The following is a 21,622-nucleotide window of genomic DNA, read 5'->3' as shown; positions in this document are numbered from 1 at the left end:
ATATATATATATATATATATATACACATATATATACATATATATTGCCTTAGTAAAAAAGGAATTCTAATTGAACTAGGAAATATAATCCTACTCAATTTCATATTAATATATATGTTTTATTGCCCAAGCCTAAAAGAAATTCTAATTGAACTAGGAATTTTAATCCTACTCAATTTCATATTCAGATATATGTTTTATTGGCCCAGCCAAAAAGAAATTGTAATTGAACTAGGAATTTTGATCCTACTAACTTTCATATTCATATATATGTTTTATTGCCCAAGCAAAAAAAGAATTGTAATTGAAATAGGAGATGGATTTTTTCCCCACCACATGACATCTATAATTAGACACTTTATATCTATAATTTTATCCTCAATTAAAGATTGTGAACCTACGAAGACAAGGGAATAATTCAAGGTAATCTCCCACTTTTTGTTTGTTTAATTTCATCACTTTTTTTACAACTTGATATGTCTGAGGTATAAAATTCATATTTCATTGTAAAATAATCTAAATCATGAATAGTTTTGATTTTTTAGAAACTAGGCTTCTGAATCTTTCTAGATAATTTTGTGAAGTTAGCTCTAGAAACTGTCATGCTGAAAATTTCATATTTGTGTGACTTTACTATAACTCTCGTGTCTTGATGTAGAAATGACGAAATCGTGATCCTCTTGATGATTATGAGTCTAGAAACAAAGGTCTATAACATATCCTAAATTTAAGAATGAATACAGTCAGATTATTCCTAGATGATGTTTTGTAGTTAGCTCTAGATTCTGTCGTACTGAAAATTCTAGAATCGTGTGGATTTACTAAAATTCTCATTTCTTGACGTAGGAATGAAGAAATCACAAGCCGCTTGATTATTTTTGTATTATACATAAAGGTCTACGACATATTCAAAATTCAATATTTAATACTTTCATAATCTTTCTAGATTATTTTTTTGAAGTTGACTTTAAATTTTGTCATATATTTGATTTCAGATTTTGTTTTCCTCACAAAATATTTTATATTTTGATGTTGGAACGTCGTCACACAAAAGCTTATGATCATTAAAAACTATACTTCAGTGGTTATTATTACCAAGAAAAGTATTGTCTCAAGTATAACTTAGTTAGTTTAGCATACCTTCAGAGTCACAAACATTTTGACGGGTAACAATCTCTCCTAGACTTGTACTATTTTGTTCTTGCAGATCATCAAAAGCACTATTTTTTTTTGCGGAGGCTGCACAATGAAAAGATTTATCATATGTGAATTTGATCTAGAGTTGTATGGGGATGTATTTAACACCCCTACCTTGAAGATCACTAACTCCAAGCTTTACTTGAATTCCCTATAAAGCTCCTTCCTTGAAAACAATAATACTCTCAAGGTGTTAAAAATGTCCTGAAAACTTAACCAACTAAAGGCTTTACTAGAATATCATGTAACGTTCCCTCATTGAGAAAAGTTAATACTCTTAAGGTATTACAAGGTCCCGAATGATTAACCAACTTAAGGCTTTACTAGAATATTGTGTAACATTCGCCCATAGAAAAAAGTAATGCTCTCAAGCTGTTACAAGGTTCCGAATGCTTAACCAACTTCAATCTTTAAAGGATCCTTTAAAGGATAAATTCGCAAAAAAACGAGTTTAAGGTGTAAAGGGACAAAAATTTTCCACCTTAAGGCATGAGAATTTAAAAAATTATTTTAAGTATAAACCCCTGAAAAGACCAGCTTTAGGTGCAAAGGGACAAATATTGTCCACCTTAAGGGATGGGAATTTAAAGATCCTTTTAAGTATAAACCCGTGAAAAGGCCAGTTTAAAGTGCAAAGAGAAAAATCTTGTCCACCTTAAGACATGAATTAAAGATCCTTTTAAGGATAATTTTTTTGAATGTATAGTTTAAGGTGCAGAGGGACTAGTTTGTCAACCTTAAGGCATTGGAATTTTAAGATCCTTTTAAGTATAAACTCGTGAAAAGGCCAGCTTAAAGTTAAAAGGGACGAATCTTCTCAACTTTAAGGCATGAAAATTTAAAGATCCTTTTAAAGATAAATCAGTGGAAAGTCTAGCTTAAGGTACAAAGGGACAAGTTTGTCCACACCTTGAGGAATACAAATTTGAAGACACTTTCTAGGATACATCTGTGGAAAGTCTATCTTAAGGTGCAAAGGGACAAGTTTTTCCACCTCAAGGAATGATAATTGAAATATCCTTTTAAGGATAAATCCATGAAAAGTCTAGATTAAGGGAAAAAGGGGCAAGTTTATCCACCTCAATGTATAGAAATTTAAATATCCATTGAAGGATAAATCCGCGACAGGGCTAGCTTACGGTGCAACGGAAAAACCATACCCACCATAAGGAATGAAAATCAACGAAATGCACATTTGAAGGATTTGTAGACTTCTATTTATATACATGAAGTCTTACTTTTAAACTTAGAGGATTTGAATACTTTAACCTGTATACTTAGAGTATTTGAATGCTTCAACTTTTATATTTAGAGTATTTGAATATTTCATCTCGTAAACTCAAATAATTTAAAGACATTAAATTGCACACTTGGACTAATTTAAAAAATTAGACATAGTTATAAGAAATTTACAATTTACAAGGGTTTTCCCCCTTACTTTTTACCCATCGATACTTCGTACAAGTCAAAAGTTTGATGCGACAAATCATAAAACAAAATACTTATCGCTTTTACTGTCATGTGAAAGATCAAGTGGGAACATTTAATTTTTGATACTCATGCAACTGAACATAGAATATGGTTCTAAGCGCCTACCTATCTCAATGAAGAGGATCATGTCATAATGTAGGTCGGGGGATTGACTTATAATTTGGTATGCCGTACACATTATATATTTCAATGCAAGAGTGACATGCAGTTTAGGCTCATACATTAAGGAGCATCATCTTACTTCAAGGGTAGTACCTCTTAAGGAATTTTGCATTAATAGGACCTATCCTTACACAATCAACCTCAACCAGCTTGTACGCACTATATGAAAATGCTTCTTGTAAAACATAAGGTCCATCCCACATTGAGGTAAACTTGGCCCCCATACTTGTGTAAAGTAATATTGGGTCTTCTTACCACGAGAACTTGTTATCCAACTTCAAAGCACCTCATGTGAACCTTCTTATTGAAAGCACAAGATAGACGAACTTGATAACATTCAAGGTGTTTCTGGGCTTCTAGCCTCTTTTCATCAAGTGCTTCTAACTTAGCCAGATGTAGTCAAACATTTTTTTTATTCAGTGAACCCTTCTTGAATAGAAAGTCTCAAGGAACGTACTTGATGCTCGAGTGGAAGTACTGTTTCAACTCCAGAAGTAAGTGAATATGGTGTTGCTTAAGTTGGTGCGCGGTTTTTTGTCCTATATTCCCACAAAGATTTTTCCATTCTTTCATGCAAAACCGTTTAGACTTGGAGACAACTTTTTTCAGAAGGTTGCATAGGGTCTTATTGAATGCTTTAGCAAGACAATTAGCAGCAGCATGATACATAGAAGATTTACTGCTTGAAACCAAAGAGATCACAAATCTTGTTCATTAACTTGTTATCGAATGACTTGTCATTATTTATTATTATATAGCGAGCGATGCCAAAGCGATAGATGATATTCACTCAAATCAAATTTGCAACATTCTCTTTCATTGCTTCTTTAAGAGCGACAACTTAAGTCCATTTTGAAAAGTAATCAGTTGCAGCTAAGATGTACAAGTGTCCACCAGAATATTTTTGTAGTGGTCCCATAATTTCCAATACCAACGGTTCAAATGTCCAAGATGCGATACTTGGCTGCAATACATTGGGTAGCAGATGTATGAATTTGCATGAAATTGAGAAGTATCGCACCTCCGAGCATAATCTAAGCAATTCTTGAAAATGGTTGGCCAATATATATCCTATCCTCTTTATGTCAACGTGGAGTTTTGGTCCGGATTGATGTGATACATACACTCCTGAATGTGCATCTTGTGAAACTTGAATTGCTTCTTCCTCTCCCAAACATCGTAATAGTACAATATCAAATGATCTTCTATATAATGTGTCCTTGTAGTAAAGGAAACAAGGTGCAGGACGATGAATGTAAGTCGTTTTCTTTTTATTTTCTTTATGTATCCCATTACACATGTAGTCAATAATGGGTTGTCTCCAATCTTTCTCTATGGCTTCAGAAAAGGCAACAAGATGCTCAATCTAATTTTCTATATATTCTTTCTCATTTGGGTTGGTACTACCATTGTTGACGAATAGTAATTTGTGTTTGATCAGGAAGTGTTAGCGTTGATGCTAGGGCAGCGTATGCATCAGCTTCTTATTTTCCGTTCTATGCACATGTTAAAGGGTTACATCTCCCTGTCACCCTATCAACTATTGAGCATAATCATGATAAGTGCACAATTCAGTTTTCTTCACCTCATAACTTTCTACGAGTTTGTTTATCACTAACATAGTGTCACTAAAAACTTGTAACTGTTTCATGTCGATAGCCATCTCAAGTCCAAGTATCAACGCTTGGTATTTAATGATATTATCGGAGCAACATTTATTTAATGTAAAGGAGAATGATAAAATCTCCTTTTTTGGAGTGATTAATACTATGCCAATAATATCTCACCACGATGTGCAGCCCCATAATAAGGAAACTCACCAATTAACTCCCAATCATCAGGTATCAGATGGTTGTCAAGAAAACCGCTAATGCTTGTCCCTTCACAAATTTTGGAGGGATTTATACAATCTCAAATTATTGCTAGTCACTATGTAATGATAGAATTTGACATAACAAACTTCATGGGATTTACTTAAGGCGAACAACATGAGCTTGAAAATAATACTTCATCTTTTAAATTGAGAAGACAAGTGCCAAGCATAACTTTTCAATTGATGAAAATTTAGCTCATTCGGCGTCATCATTCTACTTAAGTAATAAAGAGTGTTTTGTTTACCTTCACTATTTTCTTGAGATAACAAGTCTCCTACAGACCTTTCTTGTGCTGCAGTGTAGATTATCAATGGTTTTCTAGGTGTAGGGGTTGGAATAACATGAGGTTTCACTAGATACAATTTGAGACTCTTAAAGGCATTGCTACATGTTTTGTCCCCGTTAGAAGGAGCACCTTTCTTAATGATGTGACCGAATGGTTGATATCTCCCCGCTAGATTTGAGATGAATCTCCTCATGTAGGCTAACTTTCCTTGGGGACTTTTTAACTCATGAATATTTTGAGGATAAGGCATCTTTGATATTGCATCAACTTTTGATTAATCAATTTCAATTCCTCGAAGTCTAATAATAAAACCAAGGAACTTTCCGGAAGTAATTTCAAGGGACAATTTCAATGGATTCATCCCTTTTTGATATCTTTGGAGAAACTAAAATACCATCGTTTAGTCTTTCAAATGATCACCCAACTTTCTCAACTTTACACGAAGTCATAAACATAACATTCAACATATTTATGAAGCATGTTATCAAATATATTTTGCATTGACTTTTTATATGTGGTAACAAAATTTTTTAAATCAAATGTCATCACTTTGTAGCAATAAATACCCTTTGGTGTGCGATAAGTTTTTCATTCTTTGTTGCCATACGAGTTTGATTTTAGCCAAAAGAACCGCCCATGAATGACATCGCCTCATAACTAGTGGTGGCATGAATCATCAACTCCAGAATGTGAAGAAGAAGCTCTTCTTTAGGGCATACATTAATGAGATCTCTAAAGTCAAGACTAACTCGAATTGTAATACTCCAAAAGTCTAAAGCTTAATCTATAGACTAACATAAGATTCTAAGAGTGGTAACATTGTTTTTAAGTCAATTATAATGTATTTGATTAATTTAGGAAGTTTTAGAATCAGAATGTCAAGTAAAGTCTGCAAAACTAGTTCAATGAGGTGCTAGTGTGCCTTAACCAATTTTACTAAGCTTTAGGAGTCAGAAAATGATGAATTTTGGTAAAAGCATTCTAACACGCATTAGAATTATTTAATAGTCGAAACATCAAGATACGACTCCCCAAGGACCTACAGGGGCCCTTGAGGAGGATCCTTGCTAAAGTTGCAAAAACTTGTCTAGGGACAATGTCACCAACAAAGGCCATCAATGAGGCGTGGTCAAATCGACGGGGCATTGATGGCCACCAACCTGGAAAATTATACGAATTCATGGGAAGTCATTTTGGAACACTCTCTGACCAAAAAAATGGACCAACGGGACGGTTGGTCCCTTGGCCGTCGATTGACAAACTGGGTGGCGGTCGGGGTGTCTTCTTTCAAGACTGCTTTACCCTGCACGTTTTTAGATTAGTTAAGTTAATCAATTAGATGGTGCGTTAATTAGTTAGGGGTTAAGGGAGGTCTAATTAAGTAAGTTAATGACCTATATAATGACCCTAACATAATTAAACTAAGATAACCCTCATAATTTCGAAGACCCAAATTGCTCCTCGCTCTCTCTCTTCTTCCTCTCTCCCAAAGAAACCCCATTGAATACCAAGATAGAGGTGGGTTATAGTACTACAAAGGATCATGTTTCTCAATCAAACTTCATCAATTAGTAAGGCATGAGATTCCTTTCGCCTTTGGGATCTCTTTCCCCAAAGGGCTCCTCCAAATTGATTTCAAAATTATGAAGTTCCAATATGAAATTGGTCTTGTGAATTTATTTTTGTAAAGTTAATTTTGTTTATTATGAGTATATTAACATGTATTTTTGTTACAATATACTAGTTCTTGATGCATTAGCCTAGTTTGTGGAAAATGACCTTTTTACCTTAACCCTAGGTTGTCATCGTGAATTGAATTGCATAGTATTGACTCAATTGGTTTGGTTATTGTATGAATTACTATACAATGTTATTATTATGCTAATTATGAGTAGATTGTGATATATTGTAACATAATTATGCTAGTTATTGACTAATTGACCTAGGTTGTGAGTTAGATTATGAACTTGATCTAAGTCTCTTATTCTAGGTTGTAAACTAGAGATGAATTATTGTATAATGATTCAATTGACCTTGTTATTATGTTGGTAAGTATTGTGTTATGTTATTACACCCATTGTAGTGTTAAATTGAAGGGTTGATGGTAAAACCTTGATGATGGCATTATCAAGGAGATAGAGTAAGTCTTGTGATCTCTATTCTTTACTTCAATTATGATAACTTGGGATTAAGTGATAATGTTATATTGAAGTATGACATATATTAAGATTGATAGGGTTGGTATGATGTAGAATTGATATGTCTTGAACTATGTATTATGTGTTGTTGGCTAAGATGTAAATGTTGTAAAGACGGTGATAACTTACCAAAGTGACTTTTAATGATGTGACTATATATATGTGATAACATCACTTATATAAATTGTAATTAAAGGACAATACTCATCCAAATCTTATTGAGCTATGATGATAATGATAATTATATAAGGGATAGACCCTATGACCTACATTAAGCTATGACGATGATTATTATATGAGGGATTGACCCTATGAGCTACATTAGGCTATGATGATTAATAAAGACATTCAAGGCATTCAAAAAAGGAACTCTATCTTAGCACCGAGTGAACTAGAGTGAGGAGTGTCCTTTCCCACACAAGGAAGGTAGGATAACTAATGTACTCATGAGATTGGAGACTATAATTAATATAGCATAAAGAGGGTCCTAACTATATCTCCTTGTTCTTGAACTATATTTCCCCCATAGGAATACTAGCTAGTGGATCCACATAAATTCTATGTTCATGTTTTGGTACTACCTTGGCAACTATCCTCCTTCCTTCAGTTTAGGGTTCCATGACACAGTCTTCCACATTAGCTCATGTGATCTGTGCAGTTAAGGAAAGAAGTTTCCAAAAGGTAAAATGATCTAAAGGAATAAACTCTAAGTTGGATGACCTACGAGGTTTAACTTACTCTAGGTAAGGGTAAGGGACTCTACCTAAACATTTCACTAGTTAACCTTAAGGGAAGTCTTAGAAGGATATTCTTATATATGTATATGCTTATAATTTTACATGATATGTATATGATGATCTCCTCTATTGATGATACTATATGATGATTTGTTTCACTTATGAACATGTGTTCGGTCTCTATTGCTAAAATATGATAATATGTACTTTTAGTGATATGTTATGTGAAGTTAGACATTGGTTATAGTTCTTGTTGGGTTTACTTGATTGAGTAAGGTTACGGGGCTTTATTTATTCATTGCACTAGTTCACATAATGAGGGTTCATGAGTAATGGTATTTTTTTGTTATGATGTTAAGAACTCTTATACATACTTGTTGATATTATAAATTGATGATAGAGTTGTCTTGATTATGTGCTCAATTATGTGATATGCATGTTGGCTTGACTAGACTTAGTATTGTTGGTCTTGTGATGTATATGACTTGACTTAATGAGTATGTCTTTGATTGCATGGTTATATTGAATAGGCATAAATCTTTTCAATGTAAATTGCATAATTTAATGAAATGTCCCCTTTTTAGCATAATTTTAAGTGTGTGCATATAGTCTCATACTTAGTACAAGTGATGTGCTAACCCTATTATCTCCCTTTACCCCCAACATTTTAGGTTCCGATCGATGAAGGTTTGTGACGACATTTGAAAAAAGACTTGGATTCTCACTCTCCAAGTTGGGTAGGTCCTCACTACTTCGAGGACAATGCCATTTACTAGCTTTGGATATTGATTCGTCGTAAAGAAAATATGTTCATTTCCTTTTATTTGAGTACTAAAGATTTTATAGCCTATATGTGGCTTTTATGTTATTGATGTATGGGCTATGACCAATTGTTATACTCTTGTTCAAATGGTTATGAGATCAAACATCCTGTTTTAATACTATCTTATATCATATATACACACACACATATATATATATATATGTGTGTGTGTATGTGTTTGTGCCAAATAAAAGTAGAAGACTTAGTAATGTTCTATACAAAGGGTCTATTTATACTCAATGAGAATGCCGCGGCCGATTACATCTAGAGGGTGCTCCCTAGATTTGACAAACTTCATATCAGAGAATGGGGTTGAATATCTTTAGAGACGATGTCAAACTTAACCACGTGTATGTATATTCTTATTCATAATTGTGAATCACTCTACACTTATGAAAAGGAAAGTACAAGATGCTTAGGAAATTCTACTTTTCTTGGAAATCCAATGTCGTGCCTCGACAGTCTTTCTCTATGTGCCCTTAGTATTTAATATTCTTATTGTGATTATAGGTAATTAATAATTGAAGAACACACACTCCAAGACTTAATGAAGAGATTGCCAATGTAAGAGTTCCTCGCCAAGGCAATCAAGTCCCCACTCTTGAAGAAGTTGCTAATGATGAAAAGGCTCTGGTCAATCCTCCTCCTTTGACGGATGGTGACAGAAGGGTTGCTTTTCTCAAACTGTCCCAAGCCATTACTGCTCTAGGAAAAATCGCCACTACTCAAGCTAAAGCTATCACGGCCCATACAAATAAGGAGATTATACCCTGGGCAAAACAACATGTCGGCACCATGGCCTCACATTTGAGGGAATTTCACAAGGATGAATCCCCCTACTTTCTATGGGTACAAAGTTGAGTAAGACCCCAAGAGTTCATTTATGAAACCTATAAGATTCTCTATGTTATAGGGTTGACTACTAGTGAAAAGGACGATTTGTTCACTTACCAACTCAAAGATATGGGACAAACTTTGTATATTCAATGGAGAGACAATAGGCCTTTAAAAGGTGGACCGGTGACTTGGGAGGTTTTCAAGAAGACTATTCTTGATAAGTTCTTTCCTAGGGAGAAGAGGTAGTCCAAAGTGGAAGAAATTTATCAACCTTCGTCAAAGAGTTATGAGTGTACTTGACTAATCTTTGAAATTTACTAAATTGTCAAAGTATGCTCCTTCTTTTGTTTTCTATCCTAGAGATGAAATGAGACGGCTTGTGAAGGGAGTGTCGGATTAATTGAAAGAAGAATCTCGTTTGGCTACGCTATATGACAATATGAACATTTCTCATCTCATGGTTCATTCTCAACACGTGGAAGAGACACAAGGGTTAAGAGAAAGAGTAGAAATGCCAAGAGGGAAAGGTCTTTTGATGGTGGTTCTTCCGATGGTAGGCTTGACATCCAAGACAAGCCTAGGTTTAACAAGAGGTCTTCTAATTAAGTTCCTACTAAATTTCCTATGGCTCGTGAATATAGGGTGTCTAACCTGAAGTATCAAAAGGGAAGAGGTACTAGCTCATAAAAAAAGAAGCCAACTTTTGCAAAGTGTGGCAAGAAGCATTATGGTGATTGCCTTGTTGGGATGAACAATTGCTTTGGGTATGGCAAGAGTAGCTATATGGTTAGGGATTTCCCAAATGTGAAGGAGCAAGACAAAGATAGCGGGCAAGCTCAAGCTAGTGGTTCTAATGTGGATCCTCTAAATAAGAATCACTTTTATGCACTTAGTTCTAGGGGTGAATAATAGAGTTCTCCCGATGTGGTGACCAGTATGTCAGAAGTCTTTTGTATTGATCTATACGCTTTACTTGATCCGGGTGCTCACTATCTTTCGTTATTCCCTTTATAGCTAAAAAGTTTGACCTTTTGGCCAATATTCTAAATGAACCTTCATGGTAACTACATCGGTAGGTGAGTCGGTAGTTGCAAAAAGGTATATAGAAATTGTCCTATAATGTTCCCAATAGAGCTACTCATGTTGAATTAGTATAACTATATATGGTCAATTTTGATGTCATTTTTGGATGGATTGGTTGCATCATTGTTTTGCTTCCATTGATTATAGAACTAGAATTTTCAAGTTCTAATTTCCAAATGAACCCGTAGAGTGGAAGGGGGGCAACTCTATTCCTAGAGGTCGTATCATCTCTTGTCTTAAGGCTTATAAGATGATCTCAAAGGGGTGTGTATGTCACATTGTAACAGTTAAAGATTTAGACTCCGAAAATCCTCCCATTGAGTTAGTCCTTGTGGTAAGGGAATTTTTGGAGGTCTTTTCTAATGACCTTCCCAAAATCCCTCCTTAATGGGAAATTGATTTTTGTATTGACTTACTACCGGATACCAACCCCATTTCAATTCCTCCTTATCGGATGGCTCTGGACGAATTGAAAGAGTTGAAGGCTCAACTCAAAGATTTACTATACGAAGGCTTCATTAGACCTAGTATTTCTCCATGGGGTGCTCCAGTTTTATTTGTGAAAAAGAGGGATGGGTCTATTAGAATGTGCATCAATTATCACCAACTCAATAAAGTAACTATTAAGAACAAGTATCATTTTCCTCGGATTGACGACTTGTTTGATCAACTCAAAGGTGCAAGCCACTTTTCAAAAATTTACTTGAGATTTGGGTATCACCAACTTAGGGTGAGAGGTTAGGATATACTTAAAACAACCTTTTTGACTAGATATGGTCACTATTAGTTCTTATTAATTCATTTGGTCTCACTAATGCCCCGACTACATTTATGGATCTCATGAATAGGGTGTTTAGAAGTTACTTAGATTCATTTGTCATTGTCTTCGTTGACAATATCTTGGTATATTCTAAATATAAGGATGAACATATCGATCACTTGAGGATGGTGTTAGAAGTGCTTAAGGAGAACCAATTATTTTCAGCTATAGCAAATGTGAGTTTTGGTTGACGTCAGTGGCGTTTCTTTGTCACATAATCACTAGTGAGGGAGTTGAGGTTAATCCAAGGAAAATCGAGGCGGTGAAAAATTGGCCTAGACCATTGACTCCAATCGATAATAAGAGTTTCTTGGGTCTAGCGGGCTACTATAGGAGGTTTGTGGATAGTTTTGCATCCATTTCTTTTCCCTTGACTACTTTGACCCAAAGGAGTGTGAAGTTTTAGTGGTCTGAGGCATGTGAAAGAATCTTCAAAATCTTGAAAGATAGGTTTACTTCCGCACCAGTGTTGACTTTACCGGAGGGTACTAAGGGCTTCTTTTATATAGTGTGATGTGTCCTGAGTGGGTTTAGGATGTATGCTTATAAACATGGGAAAGTAATACGCTATGCCTCTAGGTAACTTAAGGTACATGAGAGAAATTATCCAACTCATTATCTTGACTTAGCGGTCGTGGTATTTGCCTTGAAAATTTGAGATATTACTTGTATGGTGTCCATGTTGATGTGTATATTGTCCAAAAGAATCTACAATATGTGATTACTCAAAAGGAGTTGAGTCTCTAACAAAGAAGGTGGTTGTAATTGTTAAACGATTACAACATGAGTGTTATCTATCACCCCGGCAAGGTCAATGTGGTTGTGGATGCTCTAAGTGGTATGACTGTGGGTAGTGTGTCTCATGTAGATGAAGAAAAGAAAGACCTAGTGAAAGAAGTTCAAGGTTGGCTAGATTGGGTGTTAGATTGGAAGATTATCCGAATGGTAGTTTTACTCGCCATCATAACTCCGAATCATCTTTTGTGGTTGAGGTGAACTCCAAACAACACATTGATCAACAATTGATGGAGTTGAAGAAATGAGTTCTTAGTAAGATTAATGAGTCATTCTCTTTAGGAGGGTGTCTTCAGGTATCAAGGAAGATTGTGTGTTCCCAATGTAGATGGATTGAGGAAATGAAATCTTGAGTAAGCTCATGGGTCCCGTTACTCTATTCATAAGGGTTCTACAAATATGTATCATGACCTTAGAGAAGAGTTTTGGTGGGGAAGCATGAAGAATGACATGGTAGAATTGGTTGCAAGGTTTCTAAATTGCCAACAAGTGAAACCCCAACACAAAACGACGAGTGGTTTACTTCAAGAAATCCAAGTTTCTACTTGTAAGTAGGAAGACATTGATATGGATTTTGTTTTAAGTTTGACTTGGATACAAAATCAATATCACTCCATATGGGTAGTTGTGGATAGGTTTACAAAAACCACTCAGTTTATTCCTGTCAAGTCTACTAACTCGGTAGAGGATTATGCAAGGATCTTCATATTTGAGATTGTGCATCGCTATGGTATTCCACTATCCATCAGATCGGATAGGGGTTCATAATTCACATATAGGTTTCCGAGGTCATTTTAAAAAGGGTGGGGTACCTAGGTGCAGTTGAGCATTGCTTTACATCCTCAAACGGATAGCCAAGTGGAGCGTACTATTCACACCCTAGAAGATATGCTTAAAGCTTGTATATTGATATCAAGACATGTTAGGATAAACATTTGCATCTGGTTGAGTTTGCTACAACAATATCTACCATTCTTCAGTATCCATGGCTCCTTATGAAGACTTCTATTGTAGGAAATGTAGATATCTAATTGGATGGTTTTAACTGATTAAGTCTTCACTTTTGGGTGCCAATTTGATTTATAAGTCTTTGTAGATGGTTGATATCATAAGGAATTGCGTAAAAACATCCTATAGCCGGCAAAAGACTTATGTAGACCATAGGAGAAGGGAATTAGATTTGGAAAGAAAGGTAATTTGAGTCCTCGTTATGTGCATCCTTCTGGAATCTTGCAAATGATTGGTAAGGTGGCATATGAGTTGAGGTTGCCTAGTGAATTGGCTTAAATTCCTCCGATATGTTATGTTTCTATACTTAAGAAGTGTATCTGTGATCCCGAGTCCATTATTCCTATTGAAGGTCTAGGTGTTCAGCAGAACCTCTTTTATGAGGAGATCCTGGTTCAAATCCTTGATAGACAAGTAAAGCAGTTAAGGAATGAAAAGGTGTCTCTCGTAAAGGTTTTATGGAAGAATCACCTAGTTGAGGGTGCAACACGGGAGGCCTACATGAAGTCATGTTACCCTCATCTATTTGATAACTAAGCTTAGTTATTCCTACTTCTTCTGACAATAATGAGTTTATTTACATTTTCCTTGATTTTTGGTGAAGTTGTGCAAAAAGGTGCATGTTACAGTGAAGTTTATGCATAAAATGAAAATTTTTATTTTTACTTGTTTTGAGTTTATGCTGTGCATTTTTGTATATTGTGCCTTCATGTATTGTATTGAACATGTTGATATGTGTTAAAGAAAGCCTTCGCATAATGAATAAGTACGAAATGAATATTGAATTCTTATGAGTTGAAAAATGATGTTTTGAATTACATTGTGAAAAAGGCCATGTGGTTATGTTAATTTTGATTGTGAATTATGTTTTTATGCGATGTTGTTGGTTGAGCTGCTAGTCTTGAGTCTATTCCTTCCTTTTTAAAGAATTTTCAAGTAATTCAGGGACGAATGTTCCTATGGGGGGGGATAATGTAATACTTTTGAAGTATAAATCCTAATCTAGAACCTAACATGAGAGTCTAAGAGTTGTAACATTGTTTTTAAGTCAATTATAATGTATTTGAGTTAGAATCAAAACATCAAGGAACGTCCATGATGTCCGTAAACTAGTTCAATGAGGTGCGAGTGTACCTTAGATTATTTTAATTTGTTTTAGGAGTAAGAAAATGATAAATTTTGGGCAAAGGGTGTCTAACACATATTAGAGTTAGTTATTGTCGAAACGTCCGGGTACAACTCCCCAAGGACAAACTAAGTGCCCTTGAGGAGGACCTTTGCAAAAGTGGAAAAAAGTTGACAAGGAATAGTATCACCAAAGAAGGTTATTGACGAGGCGTGGTCCAACCGAAGGGGCGTCGATGGAAATTTAGCAAAATTTGAAGGAAAACATTTTTGGAAACTCTTTGATAAAAATAACGGACCAGCCAGACGATTGGTCCCTTGGTCGTCGATTGACAAATGGGGCGTGGATCGGGGTGTCGTCTGTCAATACTTCTTTTCCCTACAGGTATTAAGATTAGTTAATTAATTAATTAGGTGGTTAGTTAATTAGTTAGGGTGTAAGGGAGGTCAAATTAAATAGTTAATGACCTATATCAATACCATAACCTAATTAAACTAATCGCACCCTCATAATTTCCCAAACCCAAATTGCTCCTCCTTCTCTCTTCTTTCACTGTCCCAAAGAAACCCCATTGAACACTAAGATATAGGTGAATTCTAGTGATGAAAAGGATCAAGTTTCTCCATTAAATTTCATCAATTAGAAGGTATGAGATTCCTTTCACCTTTGGGATGTCTTTCCCCAAGGGCTCCTCAAAATTGATTTAAAAAATATGAAATTCAAGTGGGTTTACTTCCAATACGAAATTTATCTTTTAATTGATTTTTTTATGATTACTTTTGGTTAGTATGAGTATATTATAATTTATTTTAGTTACATTATACTAATTCTTGATGCATTGGCCTAGTTTGTGGAGAATGACCTTTTTCCCTTAACCCTAGGTTGTGATCTTGATTTGAATTGCACAGTATTAACTTAATTGGTTTGCTTAGTGTGTATACTATCCTATGTTGTTATTATTATAGTAATGAGTATATTTTCATATATTTTAATCCAATAATGCTAGTTCTTGAGTAATTGATCTAGGTTGTGAGGTAGGTTATGAACTTGATGTAAGTCTCTAATTCTAGGCAATGAAGTAGTAATGAACTATTGTATAATGATTAAATTGGCCTTGTTATGATGTTGGTTACTACTGTGTGATGGTACTACACCCAGTGTTTGGTTAAATTGGAGGATTGATGGTAAGATCATGATGATGGCATTGTGAAGGAGATTGAGTAAGTCTTGTGATCTCTATTCTTTATTTCAATTTTGATTACTTATGATTAAGTGATAATGTTGTATTGAAGTATACCTCATATTCAAAGTGATAGGTTTTGTATGATGTTGAATTTAAATGTTTTAAACAATGATTGTGAGTTGTTGGCTAAGATGTAAATGTTATAAGCACGGTGATAACTTACCAAACTGCCTTATTATGATGTGACTATGTAAATGTTGTAACCTCACTTATATGAATGAAATGAAAGGACAATACTCATGCAATTATTATTGAGATATGATTATGATGATTATATAAGGGATATACCCTATGACCTACATTAAACTATGATGATTAATAAAGGCGTTAAAGACATTTCAAAAAGGGACTCTAGCTTAGCACCGAGCGAACTAGAGTGAGGTGTGTCCCTTCCCACATAGGAAAGGTAGGATCACTAATGTAGTATGAGATTGGAGACTATAATGCATGTAGCATAAAGAGGGTCCCAACTATATTTCCTAGTTCTTGAACAATGTTGCCCTCATAGGTATACTAGCTAGTGGATCCACATAGATGCTATGTTCATGTTTTTGTACTACCTTGGCAAGTAGCCTGCCTTCCTTCGGTGTAGGGTTCCATGACACCAGATTCCACATTAGCTCATGTGGTCTATGTCGTTTAAGGTAAGGTGTTCCCAAAAGGTAAAATAAACTAAAGGAATGAACTCTAACTAGGATGACAAAAGGGGTTTAGCTTAGTCTAGGTAGGGGCTTGAGAGTCTACCTAAACATTGCACTAGTTAGCCTTGATGTCACATCCCGGTACCATACCCCAGAAGTTAGGGTCGATCTTTGATTGGAACCGGTGTATTTGACCTCTCAGAGGTACAAGCACTTACATATCATTCATCGCATAAACATAATGAAAAGTAGTGCGGAATTGAAACTTTTAACAAAACATTTTATAGTCTTTAAAAACTCTTTCATATAAAGAAATAGGAAATACTAACTCTCAATCTCATCAAACTTAAGACACGAGAATACTCTGGAGACGGCCTATACTTAAGAATATAGAAATACTTAGTCTATTACAATACTTTGAAAAGAAACATAAAAGATAATATATGCCCTCGAATCAAATGAAGACATACTTCGACTTCTCTTGAACGATGCTAGGGTCCAAGTCTTCACTACCCAAATGCTCCTCACCTACCAACAACAATAGAGATAGATAAAAACATGGATTAGTACAACCACATGTACTAAGTATGGCATAATGCATGAAAATCATGAAAACGGATATTTATTAGAAATATGCATCTTTTAATTTAAAAATCATAATAAAATCATAAGAACAACATTTTAACAACTCAGAAACACATAAGATAACACTTAAACAATTTAACCTATTTTTAGAACTTCACTGTAGAGTAAAGTTCTTCACTATTACAGTGAAGTATTTTCTCTTAACTTTTAACTCTTTCTAGCATGTTGTTCAATCAATAAAAGCTATCCTAAAACTCACTTAAGCATTAAAAAGAGAAACCACCCATACAACCTCCCTAAGAATATCTCAATGTCCCTCAAGAATACTTATAATAAGACATATAAACAGATACAAAACATCAAACACATCAACATATAGATACTATGACATTCACATAGCAAAGTCTATCAAAAGACTTACTTAAGCACATCAAGAAGATAATGTTCATGATTGACCTCTTAAAGACTACCTAAATAATCTTTAAGACTTCCTAAGTTTAGATCATATCAACATAATCAACTATTTCCCTAACTAGAGACATTCTTAAGACTCATCTAGGTAAGATACGAAGTGACCATTCCTATGCCTTCTTCACACCTTTAACTAGAGAACCGTAACTACTCTAGAGAAGTACTTATTCATCTAACATACTTTATTAACTTAAGTTATTACTTCATTAGTTCATTTAGGATACATTCAACACATAAAGGACATTCAAGTAGTAGTCTTGGACAAGACCTAGGAACTCCAAATAACACTTTTAAATCCTATGTGCAATGTCTAAATAGCATCCCATTCCACCACCTAAACTTCATAGAACTTCTCCAATGCTAATAAGTATTCCATATGATGAGAATAGGCAATAACCGACATAGAACATGAAAGCAAAGCATGGAATGTGAAGTTCTAACCTACTTTGATAAAACCTAGTTCAATAAGGGTGTATTACTTTCCAGTAATAGAACTTGAACACATCACATGTAGGCACATGGTTAAGGAATATAAAGGACATGCTTTGTAATCTAGTCTCTTTCTTTAACTAGAACTACTTCATTACCATACTCATTCAGTGCTAGCCTCTTTCTCATAGAGTAATTTACACTTAAGTTTAATATAATAGGGTTCCATAACAAGTTTATAACCCAATCACATTTAAACTACCAAAGAAAGGTCCTCTAGGGCTACCTCACAATGGCGAGAATAAGCTCATCATGACTTTCCTAAGGATTAATATGATGTAGTTCTAGCCAATTAACCTTAATTGTTTCGTTACTGTAATTTGAAGGATACTATTACGACTTACAACTTCAGCATTCATAACCTTACCACTAGGTTCAAGATTTCACGTAAACAACCCTCTTAACTTTATTTAAGGTCATCTATCATTCATACATTCAATACTAAGAGACTTTAACATCCTAAGTCATTACATCACATATTCACATTCATACATAAATCAAGCAAGGGACACAATTTAACAAAGACAAGACATTACATACTTCACTTTAACTCATAATACATGTCAATATAGAAGCACATAGAAATTCCTCTTATCATTTGTAAGTCATCTTATATACTATCATATCATAATAAATATGAAAAATATAGACTCATATAGTCAATTAGGAATAACATACATCAACCCAAAGACTATACACACAAAGCCACATAGTCATTGTCTATTTGATTTCATAGAAATCATAGAAAGAACACATATACTTGCACATTACTTAACATGTAGATAGATATAATCATACTTCACATAATAAACTACACAAATAATCACAGTACTTCAAGTAGTGCCGACAAGGCCATGATCATCATATTGCATAAAGTAACACCGACAAGGCCACATCTATTGCAAGTAAAGCACATAACATTGCCACCATAAGTGGAGCATATAAATCACAATATAATTGAATTATATAAATAATAAAAATAAATTAAATAGGTCAGCTTGCTACCACTCCCTTCTCAATACTTCAAACCCATGCTAAATCACCCAATTTAATATCACAAGACCCTTACCCGTGGCCTTAACCAACAATACAACATAATTGTACTAATATTCATAAAACTAGTTCAAATTACTACAAAATCATCAATCCAATAAAACCTAGATATGAATTTACTACAATTATTACGTCAATGAATATCCTACATAAGACTACATTAGAATTCATCAACATTAGATCATTATCAAGGAACACATAAATTAGTCAAAAACTAGGGTTCATATAATCCATGGGTTAATATGTTATTTTATATTAAAATCATCAATACAATAAGAATTCAATCATTATTCAATATTTAGAAACCATTAATTCAAGAACCCATGGAATAGTCATGAAATCGGACAATTCAACTTGAAAACATTTGACAACATCTTCAAGGTTGGGATCGTTGATAAATATAGTTTCAAGGATAAAAATACATACCTTTATGAAGATAATTATTCAATCAATTATTCATTCTAATCCCTTCCTTAAGTGTTGACTCTAATGGAGTTCTAGAGAGAATTCTAAGGGATTCGGGGTTTTGATTTGGAATAATGGAATCTTCTAAGTGTTAAAACATTTATATACATGTTTAAAGCTCACAAAATAACCCTAAATAACCTCCAATACTCTTATTTTGAAGTGTGGTGAAAGTAGAAGTTCACCCCTCAACTTACAGTGAACTTGTGCAGGGACAACTTAACTAACGGAAAGGCCATCGTCGGCCCGTCCCTTGACCAACGGACCATCTTGTTGGTCCGTGGTATGGGAATGAGGATTTTCCTTGGACTTTTTTCTCCAATGACAAACTCCCAATTGTCGAGCCACCACCGGGCATCGACTGACCAAGAGGGCGTCGATTGCCTCCGTGGTTTGGGATTCTTGGGCAGCCTTGGGAACAAACTTGCGCCCTTTCTCAAGGACCCTTGGGAGGTCCTTGGGAATGTTTTTCCCAAACGTTTCCAACCCAAACATCATATTATACGAGTTTATCACCTATCACGTGAACCTCATTCAAAAAGAACACGTAAAATACGACGAAACATGCTTAGACACACAAGGTCATTTCAAGGCAAAAGTTTCGAACGTCATGGACGTTTGACCTCCAAACTCCATGAAACTCGACACACTGACTATATATCATATAATAACTAATTTAAGAACCTTAAAACCTCATGAATCACTCATAAACACATAGAACCACGTATAAGGCTCATAGGTGACTTAATGGTCGAACGTCTTAGTCGTCCCTTGACGTTTGACTTCCAATGCACCTAAACTCTTAGACACTGCCTCAATATCATATTATAAACCTATTTAGGATCTTAGAACATAATGATCAACATGTTAGGCTCTAGCTTAACCTAATTCACTTTTGGGTCTTACACTTGAGGTAAGTCTTAGGAGGATGTTCTTACATATGTATATTCTTATAATTATACATGACATGTATATGATGATCTTGAATTTGATGATTATATATGATGATTGTTTTCACTTATGAACATGTGTTTGGTCCCTATTGCAAAAATATGATGATATGTACTCTTAATGATATGCTATATGAATTTGTACATTGGTTATGATTATTGTTGGATTTACGTGATTGAGTAAGGTGATGGGGCTTAGGTTGGACATTGGTTATGATTGTTGTTGGGCATAGTCGTTACACTAGTTGATTTAATGACGGTTCATGAGTAATGGTATAGCTTTGGATATGATGTTAGGAACTCTTATACATACTTGTTAATATTACAACTTGATGATAGAGTTGTCTTGATTATGTACTCAATTATGTGATATGCATGTTGGCTTAACTAGACCTAGTATTGTTGGTCTTTGTACATTATCTGGACTTAATGAATATGTATTATTTATTGTCATGCTTATCTTGAATGGGCATAAATCTTTTCAAAGTAAATTGAATACTTCAATGAAATTTTCCTTTTTGCATATTTGTATCTTGTGTGTGCATATGGTCTATGTTTAGTACAAGTGATGTTCTAACTCCATTTTCTCCCCTTTTTCCAAATATTTTAGGTTCCGGTTGTTGAAGACTTGTAACAATATTTGAAAAAAAGACTTGGATTCTAACTCTCCAAGATGGGTAGGTCCTCACTACTTTGAGGACAATTACATTTTATAGCTTTGGATATTGATTTGTGTTTAAGAAAATATGTTCATTTCTTTTTATTTGGGAAGTAAAGATTATATATCCTATATGTGGCTATTATTTAATTAATGTATGGTCAATGCCCAATTGTTATACTCTTGTTTTTATGGTTGTGAGATAAGACGTCCGGTTAAAAACTATGTAATATATATATATATATATATACACACACACACACACATATATATATATATGTGTGTGTGTGTGTGTGTATGTGTGTGTGTGTGTATGTGTGCAATAAAAGTTGAAGACTAAGTAATCTTCTTATACGAAGGGTCCATGTATACTCGATATAAAGTTATTATGTGTATGCGAGAGGTCTATGTAAACCTCATGATAGTCGGGACAATTTTTTTTTTAATTTTTCCGCATTTGTAACGACCTGTTTAGTCGTTTTGAGCAGCAGATTTTATTTCTGGAAAAACTGTGTGAGTCGACGGAACCCACGACGGACCGTCATGGGCACGACGGGCCGTCGAGGGGGTCTCGTTCCAAAAGACTTAGACTTCTGAAATTTGGGTACTGAAATCGACTCTCTGAACTTGG

Source organism: Solanum pennellii, chromosome 2 (assembly GCF_001406875.1).
Source record: "Solanum pennellii chromosome 2, SPENNV200".
Lineage (NCBI taxonomy): Eukaryota > Viridiplantae > Streptophyta > Magnoliopsida > Solanales > Solanaceae > Solanum > Solanum pennellii.
This window is presented reverse-complemented; position numbering follows the sequence as displayed.